The sequence below is a fragment of the Bufo gargarizans genome, chromosome 2, assembly GCF_014858855.1.
Source record: "Bufo gargarizans isolate SCDJY-AF-19 chromosome 2, ASM1485885v1, whole genome shotgun sequence".
NCBI lineage: Eukaryota > Metazoa > Chordata > Amphibia > Anura > Bufonidae > Bufo > Bufo gargarizans.
Window position 1 is genome coordinate 226,279,831 of NC_058081.1, and position 22,819 is coordinate 226,302,649.

Genomic DNA, 22,819 nt, shown 5'->3' on the forward strand with positions numbered 1-22,819 from the left:
CTTTTCCTTCTTCTAATAGCTTTCTCAATTTATTTTATTATGTCCCTGTTCTGAATTAATTTTTTAGCTTCTACATTCGTATTGTCAATATCCATTCTCTAAGTATCCCCTTCTAGCAGCAACATGTACTGCTGGTGGGTTTATGGGAGTCACTGGAGGCTGTTTTGTCTTCATGGGGGATACATATTATGCTGCTGATCCTGGATTTTATTATTGTAAAATTCTATAAAATACAAAAAAAGTAGTAGTTATCAGGGCTGTCTTTAACAAGGGGCAAAAGGGGCAGCTGCCCCGGGCCCAGTTGCTCTTGAGGGGCCCAAGGCAGCTGCCTCTTGAGCCCTGCTAGCCACTGCCCCGGGTGTCAGGCTGTCAGCTACACAGGGGGTGCTGCCATGCCATGCCTGCCGGCACTCCAGGCACCGTACTGTGAGAGCAGTGATTCTCTAGGACCTTAGATGACATCATCACCATGTGACCACTAACCTAGCAATATTACTGGTCACATGGCTATGAGGTAATCAAGGTCCTTTAGTTTCTACCAGGGGTGTTGCAGGAGAAGTTTGCCTTAACTGTGGAGCTTTTTTTGTTAATATTACATCAGAAAAAGGTGACAGGGGCTGTTATGCTAATATACTGTAAAATACTGTATAGTGGGGTGCTGTATAGTGTAGGGGCCTGTATACTGTGGGAGGCTGTATACTGTGGGGGGCCTGTATACTGTTGGGGGCTGTATACTGTGGGTGCTGTATATTGTGGAGTGCTATACTGCTGTACTGTATACTGTGGGGGGCTGTATACTGTGGGTGCTGTATATTGTGGAGTGCTATACTGTGGGGGGCTGTATACTGTATACTGTGGGTACTGTATATTGTGGAGTGCTATACTGCTGTACTGTATAGTGTGGGGGGCTGTGTACTGTATACTGTGGGTGCTGTATATTCTGGAGTGCTATACCACTGTACTGTATACTGTGGGGGGATGTATACTGAATACTGTGGGTGCTGTATATTATAGAGTGCTATACTGCTGTACTGTATACTGTGGGGGCTGTATATTGTGGTGTGCTATACTGCTGTACTGTATACTGTGGGGGCTGTACACTGTATACTGTGGGTGCTGTATATTGTGGAGTGCTATACTGCTGTACTGTATAGTGTGGGGTGCTGTATCGTGTATAGTTTGGGGTGCTGTATACGGTGAGGTGCTATACTGCTCTACTGTATACTGTGAGGTGCTGTATACTGTGGGCTGCTATACTGCTCTACTATATACTGTTGGGTACTGTATAGTGTGGGGTGCTATACTGCTCTACTATATACTGTGTGGTACTGTATACTGTGTGGTACTGTATACTATAGGGTGCTATACTGCATACTGTGGGTTGCTGTATACTATAGGGTGTTATACTGCATACTGTGGGGTGCTGGGGTGCACTGTAACACTAGGGTGAGCCGAGCCCTGGTCTCCTTCCTGCAGAGCGGTGCCCACTTCAAGCCTGAGCCCAGCTGCCCAGAGCACTGATCCTGAGCCGCTGGAGTCTTCAGAACTGGAAGTATTTACAGTGAGGAAGCCGGCACCAGGGGTGCGGCATTCACTTACTGCGCCTGCGCCGAATCCAGAAGCGCACAGCACAGGGCGGGATTTAGACAGATGCAGGAAAATCGGACGTCAATCAAGAGGAGTGGAGCGGGCTAGAAGAACTACATGGGCGGCGAAAATGGTCAGTAGACGGAGCCTCTAGGTGCTGAATCGACGCCCACATAGCACCTAGAGGCTCATTAGCATATGGATAAAAGTATGTTTTTTAGGTGAACGGCCGCAGACAGAAGTGAACAAAGAAGACTGTATGTACTACTGACACTAGCACATCGCTAGTGTCAGTCAGCTACATATGGCAAAATCTGATGGTAGAAACCCTTTAAGGTTAACTGATGTCTAGACCCATTCCACCTTCTCCATCAACCAAGTCTCCATTATCAGTATTGTGCCTCTGACACAATTATTGTGGTTCTATGTCTGGCACCATTAATATTGCTGTACACAATATGATTTATAATTATACTCTTATAGAAAAGCTCTAGCTTTCACCTTCATGAAGGCATGAGGTTTTATTCTATGGGCCACTGTTGTCGCTGTTGTCACTGGACCATGACAGTTGTCACTTTATGAGGGTACTTAGACTATCACAGTTATGAGGGCAGTGAAGTTGTCATCGATAAACAGTACTGTGGCCAGGGACATGTCACCAATAGGGACAAATAGGATACTGGTGAATAGCAGTAACAAGTGGTTGACTCCTAAATAACGTTCTGAACTTTGGGGCTGGCTTAATTAGGATACCATTACTGTGACAGCACATGAGCCTACTGATGAGCCAGTTTGACTCTAAATTGGAGGGATTTCTACATTCTACATATAGGTAGGTTAAAAATATGAGACATCAGTAATTCACTGTACAACATTATGTGTGTGTTTTCATATTAACATACACACAGTAATTCTACAGAATTACAGCAAATGTATGAATGTTGAAATGAGCCATCCAATGAGAAGTATTTATAATTCCTGGAGAACCCCTAATTGGTTGTTCTATACATTAAAATTGCACGGTGCATTACATCAACATGTGCCCTTTGAAATTTAAAATGGGTTTCAGGTACTTCAATATTGATGACCTCTCTTCAAGATAGGTCATCAACATTAAATTGATGGACGTCTGACTCCCAGAACCCGACACCGATCAGATATTTTTTGCAGCCACCAGTGTCAGAAACTATGTAGTACAAAACTGGACAAGGTTCTATCCACTGTGTAGTGGTCATGCTGGGGTACTGCAGCTTAGCTCCCATTCAGCTGTATTGGAGCTGTGCTGAAGTATGGTGGCACCAGAAACAACTGTTCAGTTTCTGGCAACAGCAGCTACCTAACACTGCTGACTAGTGAAGATGTCGAGTGTTGGACCTTTACCAATCTGATATTGCGATATTGATAACCTATCCTAAGAAATGGCCATCAATCCCTAAGTCGCAGAAAACTTCTTTAACCAACGATAAACATTGTTTGCATTAAAATATTAATGTTTGAGATCTCATAATAAGATAATACAGTTTACATTTGAATTAAGCTACTTTCACACTTGCATTTTTGCCTGATCCGGCAGGGATCAGCTAAAACACTTCCATTTGTGATAATACAACTGGCTGCATCCGTTATGAACAGATCAGGTTGTATTATTTTTAAAATAGCCATGATGAATGCCGGATCCGTTTTCTCGGACACAATAGTTTTGCTCCGCATCCCATGACGGAAAGGAAAAAAAAAAAAGGTTTGCTCTCCGGTATGGGAATGCAACCAAATGGAACAGAATGCATTTTGGAGCATTCCATTCTGTTCAGTTGCGTTTTTTCCCCATTGATAATAATTGGGGACAAAACTGAAGCGTTTTTCCTATGAAGGATCTCAATAGTCGAAAATGTAAACACAAGTGTGAAAGTAGCCTAAGACTGTGATTCTTATGACAAATGATGCTATGGGGATATTGACAGCTAATAACTTTTCATCAGACTTACATTTATATCTCTTATACCATTGATCCACGGTTTAGATGCTGATGGGTTGTTCTTATGTAGAAAAAAATAAATATCAATTGCAATAGAAGCTTTCTTTACTTGTTGAAAGACAAAATTGTGAACTGCAGTTTAGTAAGAGAGTCCATTATAAGACACCTTTTCAAACTGAAGAGAGCTGTTAAAAACCTGTGAAAACCACTGCATATATGTGAAATAGCTCTTGCGTAAGGAATCGAAATGTATTTTTATATTGTAATTCCACAATTAAAAGTGGCGTTGTAAAAAGAAAAAAAAATAGGCCAATCTCACTGATAAATCAGGATCTGAAAAAACTTTGCAAATTACTGGCCAATAAGCTAGCAGATATTCTTCCCATGCTGGTCTCCTCTAGACAGGTTTGTTAAGGGTAGATCGGCAGTCACTAATATTCGCAAGATACTGCTGGCGCTGTCGGTCGCAAGATTACCGGCCTATCTGGGGAGAAACTCAGCTATTGTAACATTAGATACCGAAAAGGCGTTTGGCAATGTCAGTTGGAAATGGTTAAATCTGGTCTTGGACGCCATAGGTTTTAAAGGTCTATTTCGAATCTTTCTTAAAGGATTATACATGAACCCTAAGACTAGGATATGTACTGCGGGGTGTCTATCTGACTCTTTTCCCTTACAGAAGGGTACCAGACCAGGATGCCTTATGTCCCCAATGCTGTTTGATCTGGCAATAGAGCCACTGGCCAGATACTTGGACTCGTCAGATATCTTTGAAGGACTGACAGTGGGTAAGCAGACTATACGGCTAGCACTATTTGCTGATGATAAAGTATTACTCATGGAGGACCCTATTAAGGATATGGCAAAAGTGAGGAAGTGCACAAAGAAGTGAACCAAAACATCTTAGATAAAATTCTGGAACTGGGAGGGGGTAATGTGTCAGTCTCTTCTATTTATAATAGAATGCAAAAGGAAAGAACCCAAAGTGAAATGCAGTAGGAATTCAAAACTTGGACTGAACAAATAGGAGATGAAAATATAGATCAGAAAATACAAAAAGGATGGATGCGGGTAAGAAGTCATATTCTAAATGAAGCTTGGAGAGATACTCAATTATACACAGAGCCATATTTGGTTTTAATATACCCCCACATCCAGCTAGACCTGACCGTATAATAAATTGCCCTAAATGTGGCAAAGTTACACTGACCTATATCATGGGCTCTGGACATGCCTGAAGAGCAAGCAGCTCTGGGGAGGAGTGGCGAGGATGGTTAGAGAGATATGGGGATAAGAGGGTACAATTACTTCCCCAACTTTTTCTATTTCATTTTGAGGAGGGGGAGGGATCAGGGAGGTCTCTGCCCCGTCTGTTCCACTCGATCTGCATGGTGACCAAAGGATGTATATTGCAGAGGTGGCTGCAAACGGAGATGCCTATAATATCGACTATTGTGGAACAACTAAAAAAATTGTTGCATATTGAGCGCTCAGATACAATGTGATCCAAAGATAGACATACAGGTGAAACTTGAAAAATTTGAATATCGTGCAAAAGTCCATTTATTTCATTAATGCAAATGAAAAGGAATTGCATTAATGCAGCTTAAAATTAGAATTTTGTGAAAAGGTTCAATATTCTAGGCTCAAAGTGTCACACTCTAGTCAGCTAATTAATCCATAACCCCTGAGCAAAGGGTACCCGAGATTGTGACTTTGGGGTTTTCATAAGCTGTAAGCCATAATCATCCAAATTATAACAAATAAAGGCTTGAAATATCTCACTTTGCATGTAATGAGTCTATCTCATATGTTAGCTTCACCTGTTAAGTTGCATTACTGAAATAAATGAACTTTGCACGATATTCTAATTTTTTGAGTTTCATCTGTACAAAGAGGCTTTTCCAGACATGGAGAAGTTTTATTGCTACATATAATGCAGCCTTTCTCTTTGACAGAGTGGTATCTGAGCGGGCAGATGAGGGGGAGACTGGGTAGGTTGTTCCTACAGGATATTGATATCACAAATGGACAGAGAGATCCCTGAAAAGGATGCCCCCTAGTGGGTAATTGGATGAGCAATTGCATGACTATTCAGGTGGGGGGGGAATGATCTTGGAATTCATGTATTTTCTTTTTTTTTCACTAGATTTTTAAGCTGACTTTTGACTCTATTGGTGCTCTATTGATGTGCTGAAGTGTACCCCATTAATATGTGACATTGTTTAGAGGTCAGTAGATCTCTTTTGTAAGTGACATTGTTTAGTGACTCTGTTTTGGATTCTATATATCCTATTTCTCAATAATAATATTTTAGGGTCTGCGTACCCTGATGTTGTTATGTAATAATAAATAATACCAAAAAAAAAAATTATAAAAAAAGGTGAATATACCTTAAAACACAATAAAAGATGGACTTTTGACCTTGCGTAGAGCTTGCGTTATGTTATCCAATCTTATGCCTCTTTCACACATCAGTTTTTGGTCAGTGATTTTCATACGTGATTTTGAACCAAAACAGAAAAGATGCAGACCGTTCCCTTATACCTTACGTGTGTACAGGTGAAATTCGAAAAATTAGAATCTCGTGCAAAAGTCCATTTATTTCAGTAATGCAAATTAAAAGGAATTGCATTAATACAACTTAAAATTAGAATTTTGTGAAAAGGTTCAATATTCTAGGCTCAGTGTCACACTCTAGTCAGCTAATTAATCCATACCCCCTGAGCAAAGGGTACCCGAGATTGTGACTTTGGGGTTTTCATAAGCTGTAAGCCATAATCATCCAAATGATAACAAATACAGTCTTGAAATATCTCGCTTTGCATGTAATGAGTCTCTCATATGTTAGTTTCACCTTTTAAGTTGCATTACTGAAATAAATGATAGTCTAATTTTTCGAGTTTCACCTGTATGGCCTCCAATCTTGGTTTTTGCTCACAATCACTGATAGAAATCAGTCACTGACCAAAACACTGACATGCAAATAAGGCTACATGCACATGGCCATTGTTTTGGTCTACATCCAAGCCGCAGTTTTTGCGGCTTGGATGCGGACCCACTCACTTCAATGGGGCTGCAAAAGATGCGGACAGCACTCCGTTCCATGGTCCGCAAAAAAAATATAACCTGTCCTATTTTTGTCAGTTTTTCAGTTATATTAATGGCTGCCCATGCCGTTTCGCTAATTGCGGAACGCACACGGACGCCATCCGTGTTTTGCGTATCCGCAATTTGCAGACCACAAAACACACAACGGTCGTGTGCATATATCCTAAGGCTTTAGGGTTTGATCACATCTCCGTTTTGTACTTTGTTAGTCTGTTCCAGGAGAGGAAGAGACTATCGTAGTTTACCATATCCGGCAAGGCAAGACACCGCTGGATTCCCATTCACTATAATGGGATCCAGCAAGTTTCCACCATAAATGCAAGCTTTCTGCTGGAAAAATACAACTGCATGAATTAAAGTCAATGGGGATCTGGTGGTGCCTGGTGGGGTATGACCATGTCAGATGCCGTTTTTTTGAACCAGCCTTATGCTTAAAATAGCTTGAAATAGTCCAATTTTCCTATCCTGGTCCTCTGCTCCTTCATAAATAGCATACAGACCCCAGGATATGATTTCTTGCTTGGGGGGGAGATAAAATGTTAGTGCCTCTGAGTTCTCCAAATAGCTCCCCCAGCTGGTATCAGGCAAAGGTCTATAATGCCTGGCAGACAGAAATAATGGAATTACAGTAGAAGATATGACACAGCTATGATCCCGACATTGTGATCGATTCAAATGTCTGTCTAGTCAAATGTCTGAGTTCAGAAAAATTGTGAGGCATGGTATATATGAATTACAGTTTACTGCTCCTGCTCTAGGATAGCAATTATATATAAAAACAGATTATAAACGGCCCATGCTGAACACAACACAAGAAGAATGTATCACGTTGCAAGAGCCAATACATCATGAGGCTTATTAGGAGAGATTCTCGTTAACATAATTAACACATATCAAGTCCGTGATCGTAGATTCCAATTTCTGCAACATGACCTCATTTTTTTTCTCCTATGTGTCACGCATCTAAAAGAGAAAAGCAAATGTTGCTTATTATTAGAACAAACACTACACACGATTCCATAGCAAAAAATATATATATTGTTTCTTCAAGAACCCCCCTCCCCCCCAATGCTTCTCACAATACATGTATACCTAGAAGCATGCCCCAATTACAAGTACATATTCTGCCTTCTATTGGAGCAATCATCTAGATAACTCGTTATCATTTATATCTATTCCCTGACGGGTATTGGGAAAATTAGGACATGTAAAAAACAATAAATACCAAAAGGAAGGAAGGCCCCTATAGGCAGTGCACTGCACTAATGTAAATTATGGCCAGACAACATAACTTGTCACAGAGGATTATTTCTGCTTAGTGAGTCTGCAGGGGCCCCTTTGCTTCACCACTCAGCATTGACGAGAGAGAGCGAGAGAGAGAAAGAGGGGAGAGGGACTAGCCATAGCCATTAGTAGCTACAGTGGCATTGATGTTTGAGCGCACTTCTGAACCGGCTTTTGTTGAGAATATCTGTGCAGAAAGCATGCGCTGTCCCAAATCTGCTGTTACTATGAGAAATGAAGAGCTGCTTTTAAGGTATGTTGTACACTCCTTTGTTTTAACCGTTGCTTTTCACTTGTCCTGGATGGTCTTGTCCACGACACGCTGGGTAATAAGTAGCTCTGGATGCTGTTGAGGGCTAAATTGTACTGCTTGCCTCCACAGCAAGAGCTGATTTTATAGCAGGGGCACAGAGGGCAGCATTAAAAGACCAGCTTCTCCTGCCCGTACCTTTCCATTAATATCTGTTTGTTGTTTGTTATAGGCAGAAATAATCCAAATAAATAAATAAAGCTAAGGCTTCATAATAGAGAGCTTTAAATACTGCTATAAGCTGGGCTTAGCCTACCTAAACACAGTCATTTGGGTCCTGCCTGGTATACGGCACTATTAGGTCTACGCCAGGACTGGAGTTCAGCAAGAGGAAAAATAGATGGATTCTGGAATTTCATATTTAATTGACTCTAAACTGGATGTGATGTGGCAGCAGGCTGCGGAAATAAACCAGTCTTTTGTTTGTTTGTAACTAGACGTATCGTGAATGCATCTTTGGGGCTAACAATGGGACAGTCAAACAATGGAGCTGTCAAAGTAGCTTAATGCATGTCTGGGGGAGCTTTTTCTCCCCTCAACCCTCTTTTCATTATCTCTCCACTACTATAATCTTGTTTGTGCAGACTAAATGTCAGCACGGGCTATTAAGTATTGGCTGCTTCTTGTTATTTATTTATTTTTTTTCTAATTTGCTTTCCTCTGTTAAACCCTACTTTCTGTGTCGCATATATGCATGTCTTGTGGATTACACCACAGATTTATTGCTTACCTCTTCATTAACTACGCAGGAAAACTTATCGATTTCAAAGGTCTGTAAAAGGGGGTATTAATCTGACAATTAGCCTGTTCTCTGCCATTTCCCATAGCCATGATTTGAAGTTTTCCATGCTGTTAAGAATGACATGGGGGTCTTTATGACTAATATATTGGCCAGCCTAATGCACGGGTCATGCATTTTATAGCTTGCAATATGTCAAGTCCTATCGTCGCTGGGCAAGGCTAATTTAGCATGGCCCTGGTAAAAGTTATTTTGGTTGGGTAATAGTTAAGGGAGATGATCATTTAGGCATCCTGTACGTATTTAACTAAAAAAATAAAAAATAAAATGCTTTGTGAAGAATGTGGAGCGTTATTTAAGCTTCCGTTTTTTTCTAATCTGCGCATCTCCACAGCGCAAGGAGACCGACCATATACATAAAACACAAGAAATATAGATGAAAGCCGCGTGATGACAAGTCCTTCCTTCCAGTCCAACTGGATAACCCAGAGAGTTTTGCATTCATTTAAGCTTTCATTGCAAGAATTGCTAGACACAATGTATGGGCCTGGGAAATAAAATGTGTCTAAAAACTCCTAAAATGTCACTTATCCATAAAATAAATACAGGCATAAATAATTACTATCTACTATAAATACTATCTACAGATAAATAATATCTCCTGCAGAAATGGGGCTGGGCTTCTGACAATAGGGTATACAGTGGCATAATGGGTATTGAATATATTCATTAGCTGTGATATATTTGAGCACTATACATTTCCTATTTGATTTGTCAGGCATCTTGTAGCATTATTTCTAAAGAGCTTTTTGAAGCTTAGTATTGTGTGCAGTTTGAAAGATTTGACAGAGGGAAGCAGGGGAGCTTAAAACCATTCTGTCCCTGTATGACCCCAAAACCGTTCATGGTGTTGTCATTGAAATGACAGCTCCCTTGAAATCAGACTCAGGCATATCTATCTATCTATCTATTTATCTATCTATCTATTATATCTATTATCTATATCTCTATTATATCTATTATATATCTAATATCTATCTACCCATCTGTTTATCCATCTAGTTCTAGCTCCTAATCGGATGCAAGCCATATAAATGCTTCTCATACTGGCCATGCATATATTATCATCCACTATTCTGTTTGCATGCATAGCTCTTATCATGTATGTGTTGATTTGCACATCACAGTTCTATGTCTTCGTCATGCACGTGGCTCGTAAAGAAGCGAAAAATAATAATACATTGATTAAATGTATTAAACCATTTTGTAAATGTTATTTTAGCGTTTCTTTCTACATAACATATGCCTTTCCCATATTCAATCGCTGTGATCTAGACTGCTGTAAATGCCTGTGTTCCCCTTGCACAGACAGTACCTCATTTATTGCTAGCTAGCAGCTGCTATCATTCATGCACCATTCTATTGCCACCTACTGAGAGGGCGTGCAAGGTGGCTCATTTTGAAGCCAATGCAAATGCCACTTCATGAATCAGTCAAAAGATACTGCTGAGGAAGCGAGACAGCTGCAGATCTCTGCTAAAGACCAAAGTGTCACCTGTACCCCCATGCCTTGTCTTACCCATTCGGAATAACCTGGACCTCAGCCCAAACCTAACAGCTTTCCCATTGCATTGAACATCTCTTTAGCCTTATCGTAAAGGTCCTTGCAAGCAAATCTGTCTTAAGTCAGGAATGATTTCCGTAAGGCCTGTGTGATTGTTTGCGTTGATGTGTTCTCATAAAAGTGAGTATTCCCCAGGATGATAATGCAATGAATGGTCAGTTTTTAGAGGACTAGGTGTCTCTATTATTCTTTTTTTTTTTCTGCTCTTACTGTCTTGAATGTAAAATTGTTCCATGAGGCTCCTAACACATATCGGTTCATAGAAAGTACAGTTTTTATTGCTAAGCAGAGACGTGTACCCTTCTGCAATAACAAAATGACCTTTCCGGCCATAAGGCGTGAATAGCAGAAATTGAAGAGCAAGGTGCTGGTCGGATCCTAGTAAGCTTGTCAATACCTCTTGTTATGAAGGCAATGAGTTATCCAGTTCAGAAATTGCTGGAAGTGCAGTGGTTGATCCTTCAATGATTAGAAGCGATGAAAAGTGAAAATAACACAACCTACCTGTGTCTGGAAGAGAGGAGAAATCATCTGGTGTTAAACTGAGATTTGGGCGCCTGCACCCTCAAGCCATAACAGAAGAATCCACCATGGCACTAGTTAAACTGAGGTGTCCACATCCTTTTCTCTGTCCCTTCTTTTTATTTAAGGTTGCCCTCTCTGTGAGCTCTTGATCTCTTGTGGTTAATAGTGGACTAAATCTGAATAAGCAGTTGCTTTACATGTTGCCTCTAGCATATACCAAGGAGGAAAGCCAAGGCAATTTGGCAAGCCTCAGTAGCTTTTTAACCTCTTAGGTAACAGACGGTTCTGGAGTTGTAAGGGATTTAACATGTATATAATAAACCAGTCATAAAGTTAACTATAGAAATGTGCTTAAGCACTGACTATAGTCCTCCAAGAGTTCATAAAAAAGGAACAATGGGACCTATCTGTCCAGGTGGTGCTATGGCAATTGATAAGAAATGACAGATTTAACCTATTTTAACTCCAGTGATCTTCAAAATATCAAAGTCCTTGATATTCGAAAATAAATACGGTTAACCCTATGATATCTTGAATGGTTTTGTCTCAAGTCTTAATAGTCTCCATTGCATCATACTAGCAGTTTTTGTTTTTATCGTCCATAGTTATTATCATCATGCTATAATGTATTCACACACTCATTGTTAAATTACAATAAAACTCAAGTGCGTCTGTTATCAAATTGAAGTGTATAAGATTGCAAACTATACCTTTGGGGCCCCAAAACAAAGAGGAACATCAAATTAATATTCATACCCAGAACTTTGCAGCCAGAGTAGATTGGGCTCGGGTGCTTAGGAAGTCATTCAGGAGTGAATCAATACTAATTATTGTAATCAGCGGGGTTAATTAGCTGAAGATGCCGCTGATGGAAAGTTCATTGCTTATAGCCCGAAATCGCATAACTTGATGAAACCTCAAATATAACGGCAGGTAACATTACCAAATGAAAAAAATATATAAAATGTCGATGGCCAAAATTGAAAATATCTGATTATTTTGCTCCACAGGTACATAGTGATGTATGATCCACTGCCAATGATTTACTCCCCTTATTTTTCTTAAATGTTGTAGGCGCCACTTGAAACACTGGAGCCCTTGATGCATAAAATATCAAACAAATATGCTGCTGGCAGGTTACTGTAGATGTGTCACTGATGTGCTAAATTTCATTAAGAAAAGGCTTGAATAAAAAAAAAGTATATCATAAAGGAGTTATAGCTGAAGGAAACAAAAGCCATGCCATGCCTTGCACATACTGATATCTGCTTTGGTTCTTGCCAGCTGTACCCACAGATGTCAACATACAAGTGTGGCAGTCACGCCATTGCTGTGACATCCTGTTGAATTTCTAAGTAGCTTTCTCTCTGACCTACGGCTGTATTAACCCTTTGTTGTAAGGACAAATTTCTGTTCCTATTCCAATTCTCACCCATTTGTTCCATTAGCTACAACTCTGGAGTAATTCAGCAATATCTCGGTTTACTGAACAATAAAAACAACCTGCAACCCTCATATACTCCACAGAATACTCAGTGAAATGTACCTTTTAGAATTCACCAGGGATCCTGTTTCCTTAAAGAGTGAAAACAAATAATGGTGTCAGAATTATTGATCTTGTTTGCATCGAGGTACATGTCATGACCTGGTAAACCGATTTCTACAAGTAATGCCAAATAAATATGTATAGCCATAGTTCCCATGGGAGAAGCCACAAAAGTAAAACTGGGCTGTGTAAAACATTTTGTGATGTCTCTAGACGACAAAGCATCATTGTGCGCTCATTCAGTAAGGAACCCTTTCACTATCCCAGTTTTTTGTTCTAGTGGGAGAAAGCCTCACTGTGAATTTTCAATGACTGTCACAAAACAGTGTTTAGTTAAAAGCCTTAAGTCCATTAGAATCCATGTAGGCAGACAGGAAGGAAATACCACCACCATTATGTATGCACACTGATGGAAATAATTTCAAGTATTATTAGGATCTTGAGTCATTGAGTCAGATTTTTTTCTTTTAAAAGATTTCAACACATATGCTGAAAAATATGAGACATGAGGAACATTGTACTGTATCTAATCACACACAGATTCATAGGGTGGAACAATAAAAGTTTAAAGAGAATTCTGGAACATTGAAAACTTTTGCTGATAAAATAATAAATTGTAGGCACAGAAATAGTTCTTTGGATGCCTCGCATTGATCCATTCCAGATTTATGCCTGTTGCCTCTGCTCATATTTTTCACCAGTCCTACATTGCTAATGGGGTTGGCACAATATTGAAATACAAAAGGAGGTCTAAAAGATAAGTACCACTTTGGTTATGTGCAACAATGGTGCAAACATGTAAACAACATGAGCTCTGTCATTTCCAATTTATTGTGTCGTGCCATTTTCTTATTACTGGAAATGTCTGCTTTCTGTACATTATGACTTGACATGATATAAACCAGTAATTCTTTCACAAAACTCAGATAATACATTCCTACTTTGTTTATAAGTGATCGCCATAAAGCAGTCAACGTAGGATTTGATAGATTAAATTCTTAGTTTATTATCTCAGCAGATGCCAAGAGGTTCCCTGCTATACACATGTACAGCTCCATGTCTGTGAATGTACAATATGTCTCAGTTTCTTAACATGATCATCTTTACAGAAGGTTGTGTTTGCAATGAGAATTTTTTAAGTAAGGTACATATTGTTTCCATGCCAATATTATATGTTAGTCTTTAATTATTTTAGTAACATGTCAAAAGTTTTTAGTAGTATAAGACCCATCCATTCACCAGAATGAAGAGGTAGAACGTCTCTACTGAGATGATGATGACCTCGGATCAGTTTTTTTTATTTTCTAGAGAAAGTCAAGTCGATCAGTGTACAAGCTTATGAAAGATATATAGTCCATACACCATTTATCCAATCATGTTAGAGCCAGAAAAAGCCATTAGAGCGGAAGGGCACTGTGTTCAGCTGAGTACTTCTGCTCCTTCTTTCAAATCATTGCTCTGGGTGACCAGTACCTCACCGATCAATAATTTGACACATCATCGTCACATGTCAAAAATGTTACCAATCGATAGTGAATTTTTAAGCTAAATGACCAAATAGAAGTGATTGCTTTTTTTTTATTCATTTAAGAGGTACTCGAAGAAGCCTCCATAGGTTGCAGATACATTTGCAATATAGCTTGATATTGCTTGACACTTTAGAAAGAAAATGTCAACATCTAGAGTCTTTTTTCCATGTTCTTCCACAAACCCAAGCTCTACAGCATAGTAGCAATCAATCTTTTATCTTTGCAGAACCTATTGCAGAACATTGCTCATCTTGATACATCATCAACTGAAATAGAGGAATTCCAAAAAAGTATGAGAGAGCAGGAAGGTTGAGCTCACATTGTCTATGGGTACTTTAATGGCCGTTATTATGGTTGCCAAAATATGAAATACCAAGATAACTCATATATAGTTTAATAAAACATGAAAGTCATTTAAGTGCTTAGAAAAAGTAAGGCGATTAGCACACCTATTTTTCTAAGCAGTATGTGCACGTCTCCAGGGAAAGTGATAAGCTTCCCCGTACTGATCAAATGATCCGCATATACAAGAAGAAGGATGGAGACAGCACGTTCTTTTGTTGGAATTTATTCCAGATGCAACATTTCGGCTGGAGTGCCTTTGTCTGACAAAGGCTCTCCAGCCAAAACGTTGCATCTGGAAATAATTCCAACAAAAGGACGGGCTGTCTCAATCCTTCTTCTTGTATCTGCGGATCATACAATCAGTGCTTAGTCAGTGTTTGATCACTGATTTCCATCAGTTATTGTGAGTCAAAACCAGGAGTGGTGGCTACATAGATATAAGGTATAATGGAAAGATTTGCACCAGTTCCATGTTTTTGATTGCACCTGGCTTTGGCTCACAATCACTGATGGAAATCACTAATCAGACACTGACTGTGTCAAAGTGGCCTAAGAGGACAATTCACAGACTTCCAGATCATAGTTTTAATGATAAGTATCTCCACTGTGCTTCTGGCTCCTCCTAGAAATGTTTTTCAAAAATACCTGCAATTCATTAGGACATCAATGGAGGTTGACACACATGAACCTTGTCATATTTTTTAATAATCCCTGGAAACGTGATCAGATGACGATATGGTTTATAGCTGATATATGGTATAAGGCAAAAAAGAGAACTGTATGGTGCACGTTACCGTTACCAGTGGGTGCAGATATAGCTGGTGTTAAGGCAGTTGTAAAATAGTTTTTTTATTTGGTTTACATGTGAGAGAAACTACCTTTGAAATTGATATCACCCATCCCCATGCTGTCATGACAGATTATCAGCTGCAGGTGTTTCTTTCTGCGCAATGTGCTTGCTGTTTACACGTATTTATTTGTGTGTCAGTCTTATAATAGGTAACTGAAAATGGCATTGAGTGAGGAAGCATGTCACCATGCTTGGAAAGACATGTATTGTATTATCAGGCCAGCATGGGCTTCTGGCACCTAGGCCCAGCTGTCCTTGACCTGTACAATGATGGGCTACATAAGGCTGTGAAAAAATCATTACAGCTTATATGTCTGTGCTGGCAACTATACAAAAAGCTAAACCCTGGAAGCCTTTGCAATATGTCTGAAATGCACTTGCTTCAGTTTCTGGATGCAAAAGATAAGGTACTTGTCTGAATTGGCAGAAACACATACATGGCCCATGAATATATTTTCTCTCTGTCTTGTAGACATGATGCAGTAGATAGATATATGATTTGGACTGCAGTGTGAAAGCTTGTCTTGGAGAGTAACGCTCACATGATAAGGAATGGGGGAATCGGGATTTCATTTCTTTCATATATCATGTAGTTATAATTCTTCAAATTATGAACGAATGTGAATAAATCAATTTATTTCCTAGTTAGATAAAAAATAAACTAGCCAAAATCTTTATTTTCTGTAAGCCATTATTCTCTCACTCTCTTTATGTTGTGTACATTTAAACTGTGTACATGTTGAGTTTGTCGCATAAGCTTCAAATAAGGAAAGTGCCATTTTGCACTAGAATTTGTGGTGCATGCTTGCTGCACTGAACATATGAAGTGTGGGCTCCACAATTCTGTTTCAGTTATGACATGAAAAATAGGCATACAACCACACTGTCAAGTTTCCTTACACAGTTTTGGAAACCAAACCAGCGGTGAATTCAAAAAAGAGGAGAAGACATATCTGTCCTTTATACTTTCTGTCCTGGTCACTCCTGGTTTGGGCTTCAGGTAACCTAACAGTGTGGCCATAACCTAAGTTTTTTTAGACTACTTTTATGACAACATTTTATCTAGTCCTATTTTGCACCTTGTTTGGTCTGTCTTAGAATTTTTTGAGGGTATATTTTGGACAAAAACGATACCAGCTCCAAGGTGATAGAAAAAGTGATGTACAATCCCAATAGCATGAATTCCTATGGCACACTGTGTCACAAATAGATTTAGATGGTGAAGGAACAATGGTGAAAATGTTTTAAAGGGATTAGCATTTTAAGGACCTCTTTGTAAATGCACTCAACATATCTTAGCTTTGCCAAATCAGTGGCTGTTTCAATTACCCCAAAAAGCCATACATTTCAATGTGGATGAAGTGGGGTGCAGGGGGACATAGCAACAGTATCTTCACAACTTGGTTAACTGGTCAAGAAGGTTTATTACAGGGGTCCTTCCATAAAAGAATGGGTTTACACAGAAACCTGTAAGAGTTCTACTTTTCTTTTTTAAATTGTACTTGAAAGGGAAAAGTAAACTCAAATTGCTATGGGAAACAAAGCCACTTTTTCTCTATCAATGAAGTCCAATTTGTTTGGAATTAAAGATTATGACATCATGCTATCAGAAATCTCACGCTAATGTAATTTTTACCATACTCTGCTGAAGCAACTTATTGTCTAGTTACTTCACTACAAAGCAATATGAAACATTTTCTTATTTTTGATACTTGTGGGTATTTGCATACCAAGAATATTAGTATTGCCATGATACATTTCTAAAGGAGATATTAGTGTACATCAAGATTCACTCATTCAACAAGTATTAAGAAATGTACAAAGGAAATTAATCAATGAGGTGATCTAAGGTCCCTGTTTTTTGGTAACCTATGATATGTTTGTGTAGGCTATGTAACATTCCCTTATACCATTTCCTTACATTGTCTATAAATGATAATTGTAGGCCTATTAAAGAAAGAAATCTTCTTCTATGTACCACACGTTGAGTGTATATGTGAACATCTAATATGCTATGCAGTTCTGGACAGATTTTTTTCAGTTTTTTTTAAGTCATTATGGTGAAATAATTGACAATGTAACAATGATGAGAGTAGAAAAGAATATAAAGACAAAGGAGAAGTGAGAGACAGTGACAAGAATGCAAAAATGTCAATTAATTATAATGAAAAAATGGCAACAGACAATTTTATTGTCTTTGCAACTTGATTTTAACAAAGGTTCTTATCTTTTTTCAGACAGTGAACAGATTACAGATGCTCTTTTTTTATTCATAATCTGCACCCAATAATATGATTTATAAATTACTATTACAAAATTTTCTTCTTACTTATCAAATACAGAATTTATAATTATTGCAAGAAACATAAAATGTAACAGCAATTGTAAATGTATAAATGCAATTTATAGGGCAATTTATAAAGCAATGTGCATAATAAAAAAAAATTATAGAAAAATATATGGCTTTAGAATCATTGCTGAATCCTGATATCATTAGTTTTTAAAAATCTTTTAAAGACTGGTGCCAACACCCATTATCCATTCAATGAGGCCTAATTATAACATTTGACTAATTCAACCTTGCATGGTACTTCATGAATTAATAAATGCTCAGGTGCTCCAACATTTCGTGGCTGTGTCAGCTCCAAACCAGGATGTCAGCTTACTTTTATTTTTTATGGACCAAATCAAGAAATTTCAAATAAAGTTTTGGGGTAATTTATCAAACTGGTGTAAAGTACAACTGGCCTAATTGCTCGTAGGATCCAATCAGATTCCACCCTTCATTTTCCAAAGGAGCTATCAAAAATAAAAAGTGGAATCTGATTTGTTGCTATGAGCAACTAAGCCAGTTGTACTTGATAAATGATTCCATTTATGTTTATAGCCCAGATACTAATATGGACACATTAGGGGACATTTATCAAGACCAGTGTTTTCCACAGGTGCGGTCCTCTCATAGACTTATTGCATCCTCCAGAAGACAACAGTCTAAAATCTATGTCAGCTTCTTAATAGGCATAGATTTCTGTCTTTATTCACTGGCGTTAATAAAGATAAATGTGGTGGACCTGCTGAAACACCCCACCCCCTTTTTTCAGGTAAATGACGTAAATGACTTAATAAATGTCCCCCATTATTTTTATATGATGATGCTTAGAAAAGCTGAAGTACAGGACATTTAGTCACAGGAACAATTGTAACATAAGATAACAGTCCATGTTAGGGGAGGAGATCCATGGTTGCCAGACCTTTGAAAATAGTTTCTTTCATGTTGTCAACATTATAAATTAGTACCCTGCACCCAGGGTCCAAATTGACACAAGTTGGGGCAACACAAAAAGGCATGGTCAGCAATACCACAGTGCAGTAAAAAAAAAATTGATGCCTAAATTAATTAATGTTGAGAGCATCAGATCTTTACATACCGGGATGGTGGGCAAGAGGAGTGCTTGGGTGGCCCTCTGGGCATCGGCCCACCGGGAGATTTCCCCTGGACCTGCACCAATCAAAAGGGTGATTTGGGTTAGTGAAGCCTGTGTGACTTAAACTTCATGATACTAATGATCTAGAGAAAGCTCATATTTGTATGAACAACTGTCCCCCTTTAGGGACAGGTTCTAGCATCCATAGCATCCAATATGTAATTAATTACTTCATTACCACAAATTCTTTAAATGCTCATTACTTTAAAGATATCACCTAGAGCAATGGATTTCAGGGGAAGATGTAGGAATCTATACATGTTAACAAGGAAAGAAAAGGTTGTGGTAGAAAATCAAAACCAACTTTCTTATTTTATACCTTGTGTAATCAATGGCTTAGCTCATCACAACATTCATTACATTGTGCACAGGTGCATTGACTTTTCTACCACTTAGGCTGGGTTACACTGGTTAATTGTTTTCCTCTAGTAATGAAAGTATTTGACACCTTGCTTGTTTTTCTGTGTTAATATCAATCATTTGATGTTACTTATAGATTGGACCAGGGTGGATTTTTTATAGTTGCATTTGAAATCAAAGGGATGGCATAGTGCCCTGAAAAAGGATCTTCTAGAGAGGTGGTCTTCTCAAGGAAGATGGCCAGAAAGCCTACTGTATGATGTAACTGAAATCTAGTCTGGACAAAGGGATGATCTTCTCCAAGAGGCAGTCTTATATTGAGATTTTACTGTATCTCAGTTTCATGGAAAAAGATGAATATAACTATGAGCATTGGATATCTCTAAATGTATAGGATTTGAGTAAAGTTGATTCTTTTCTTGAATATTTATTCTATGAATTGAACATCATTTTAGTATTTGAGCTTGCATTACTTTTCAGTTTCACATGAATCCTATATACTCTTTTATTTGTATTGCAGTAATTGTGATTGTGTCTTGGGACATTCTTTTTATACACCAAAAGTATAAAATGAAGAACTTGTTTTTTAAGGAGGTTTTCTGAGATATTTTATCCTCTGGATAGGTCATCAGTATCTGATTGGTGGGGATCCAATACCCGGGACTCCCACTAATCAGCTGTTTGAGAAGGCACCGACCCTTGGAGTGCCATGGCCTTCTCTCAGTTCACCAAACACAGCGCCGTACATTGCTTCTAGGCCATGTGACCGATGAATGTAACATCACATGGCCTAAGCAAAGCTGCAAGAAGACAGCTGCACTACTGTGAGCGTTGGTGCCTTCTCAAACAATTGATTGGCAGCGGTCCTGGGTGTCAGGCTCTGACCAATCAGATACTGATAACCCACATACAACTCTTTGGGACTAGTAGATATAACAGGATGGGACTACTGGACTGCTGTACTCTGTCCCAGTTTCCCCACTGTCCAAGCTGACAGTCCCCCATCAATTAGACATTTATACCATATCCTGTGGAGAAGGTCACAGAGTTGTTCATGGGAAAAGCATTTTAATTTTTATTTTCTTTGCTATATTTTGCTTTATAAAAAGATACAAAGTATCTTATCTTAAACCATTGGAAACATTAAATATGTATAGTAATTACAATTATGTCGATAACAAGTCTATATCTGTAATTGATGTGGCATAAAAAGTCTTATTAAAGCTGCAATGCAAATGATTTTATTAGTGATTTTGATCGTATAATGTATCTTTGGTTCTAAGCTGGTGTTTTCTAAACTGCATTATTTATTACAACTGTTAAAGCAATGGGTTTGGTGCACTCATATTGGCATGAATATTAGATAGCTAAAACTCTATGTTTTACTTCCGAACTCATCTTCATGATCATCACTCACATGATTCGCGAGACAAAATTTGTTCCACCTGAGGAACGCTCCAATGATAAAATTCATTTTACTACCATGAAATACAGTGCATTTCTCAAGCTGCACAATAAATCACAAATCATTATGTAAAATTACTTTATGTTGAATATGTGTAGGTCTTAATAGATCTCAAGGGAACATTCAAAGGGAGAATGTTCCTACAGTTCCGCCTGTTTAAAGGGCAATGAGCAATGTCAACTATTTACTGCATCTAGTTATAGGGGCAGATTTAATAATACTGTCTAAGACTATATTCACACAACAGTGATGAAAAAAAAATGTAAAAATTGCAAAATGTTTTTCATGGATTCCTTTTTTTAAAAAATGGCCATTAAAAACAACCCCCTTGAATTTTATGGGGCTGTCGGTCCATCAAAATTGACAAAATAGGACATGTCCTATACAGCTGGTATTCACGCTCCATAAAAAAAATAATAATAATGTGGGGGATTTTTGCTTCTGCTATTATTCATCACTTCAATATTATGGATTGCTTTTTTATTATGGATTATTTTCTTCTTTTTCCTGTAATGGCAAATGATCTCTGATTGTATATGCCGTATTTCAATAAAAAAAAATTGCAAAAAAAAAAATATACAATATAACCATAGACTGTCATTGTTCTGAAAATGGTGACTGACATTCAAAACAGTCTATCACATGGTCATTTTTTTACTAGGCTTATAATAGATTGTAAATATGTTGCAAATTTAGAATATCTAGTCCAACTTTACACCAGAATAGTGCACCAGAATTTTGCTGCACTTTTTGAACGCAACTTAAGCCATGCCCCCTTTGCAAAGGCCACAACCCTTCCTACTAAATCACACTCCCTTGTCATACAAGTTGTAAAAAAAGCTTTAAAAGTGTCTAAAAAAACATAATAACTGTGGTATAAGTTATGTATGGCATGTTTGGCAAAAATTGTGCCTGGTATCTACCAATTTTGATTAGTATATCGCCCACGTAGTGTCTAAAAGAATTAGCAAAGTTCATGGTTAATATTTGACTACAATATATTGGTATTTTCACATTATTTTGTATTGTATCCTAAAATACAGTATTATAGCGTAACGTTTATTATAATAGGTACATTTGCACCCAAGTTTATACATCTGTCACATCTAAAGACATTTTTATTTTTATCTAAAACTAAAGAAAATCATCTAAAAATATTCTTCAAAGCAGTAGCCGCCATTGTTTTGTAAAGTTATCACCTCTTTGCGACATTGTGCAGTAGGACCACATAATTGGTTAACAATATTCTATATGTGTTATTTCCAAGGTGGTTTTGCTGCTAGGCAACAGCGAGAAAAAAATATTCTGATCAGAATATCTTCTCCTAGTTCTTTATAAATCTCTTGCATTTGACAGCCACCATTGTAAGACAACATATTATAATAATAGATGCCATAACCCACTGCTGAGAAGTATTTAGTGTATTTTGTAATATGCTCTAGTTATAAGTTCTCATAAATAGTTGTCACTTAATTGAGATTTTTAATATGTGAGAATATGCATTGATATCATTGAACGTTCACTAGCAACTTGGATAAAGCAGTAGCTATAAAATCCATTCATGGCATTCGCAAAAGGACTTCGTATGTGGCTGAATTATTTTAGCCTATCCATTTCAAATGAGTTGCTGTCCCCTTTGGTAGTGAAAGGATTAGATTGGTTAGCTGCAACGACTAGTACAATATATGTAACGTAGCAGGTAAAGACAAAGTCACCAATTTCCAAAGACTAAATCTCCAATACCCATTGTATTCATTAAAATTATTACAGTATCGTTTTTAAATATTGAATGTTTTAATTAAATATTTAATATGTTTGTTGAAGACTCATGGTTCTTAGACCACTAGTAAAGAATAGTTTACAAGCAAAGCTCAGCAAGTTTTTGTTATTATTTTACTGTACTATTTTACACTTTAACATGTACATCTTTAAAAATTGTTATAATACCTTAAAGTTCTCATTCTAGTAACTGAAACACTAAATTACCAAATGTTAACCTAATTTCAGAGAAAAATTAATAAGGTCGAACCTATTCCATGTGCTCCGTGCTCAAAATATCTTTTTGTGTAGTATCTCTCATTGGGGGG

The 22,819-nt window shown here is 38.0% G+C and overlaps 1 long non-coding RNA gene across 2 annotated transcripts in view; it reads right to left on the reverse strand.

The window, feature by feature from the left end:
- Nucleotides 1-7,403: 7,403 nt before the first annotated feature.
- The window catches only part of LOC122927820, a 33,431-nt gene continuing 18,015 nt past the window's right edge, over nt 7,404-22,819 (reverse strand). Inside the window, exons 2-3 of one of the 2 annotated variants that reach the window (XR_006387823.1) lie at nt 18,851-18,921; nt 7,404-7,633 (exon numbers count right to left, since the gene is read on the reverse strand). This is a non-coding gene — a long non-coding RNA (uncharacterized LOC122927820). Of the gene's footprint in view, nt 7,634-13,822; nt 14,494-18,850; nt 18,922-22,819 lie in introns of those variants that run through there. The other variant, XR_006387822.1, reaches the window with a different exon arrangement.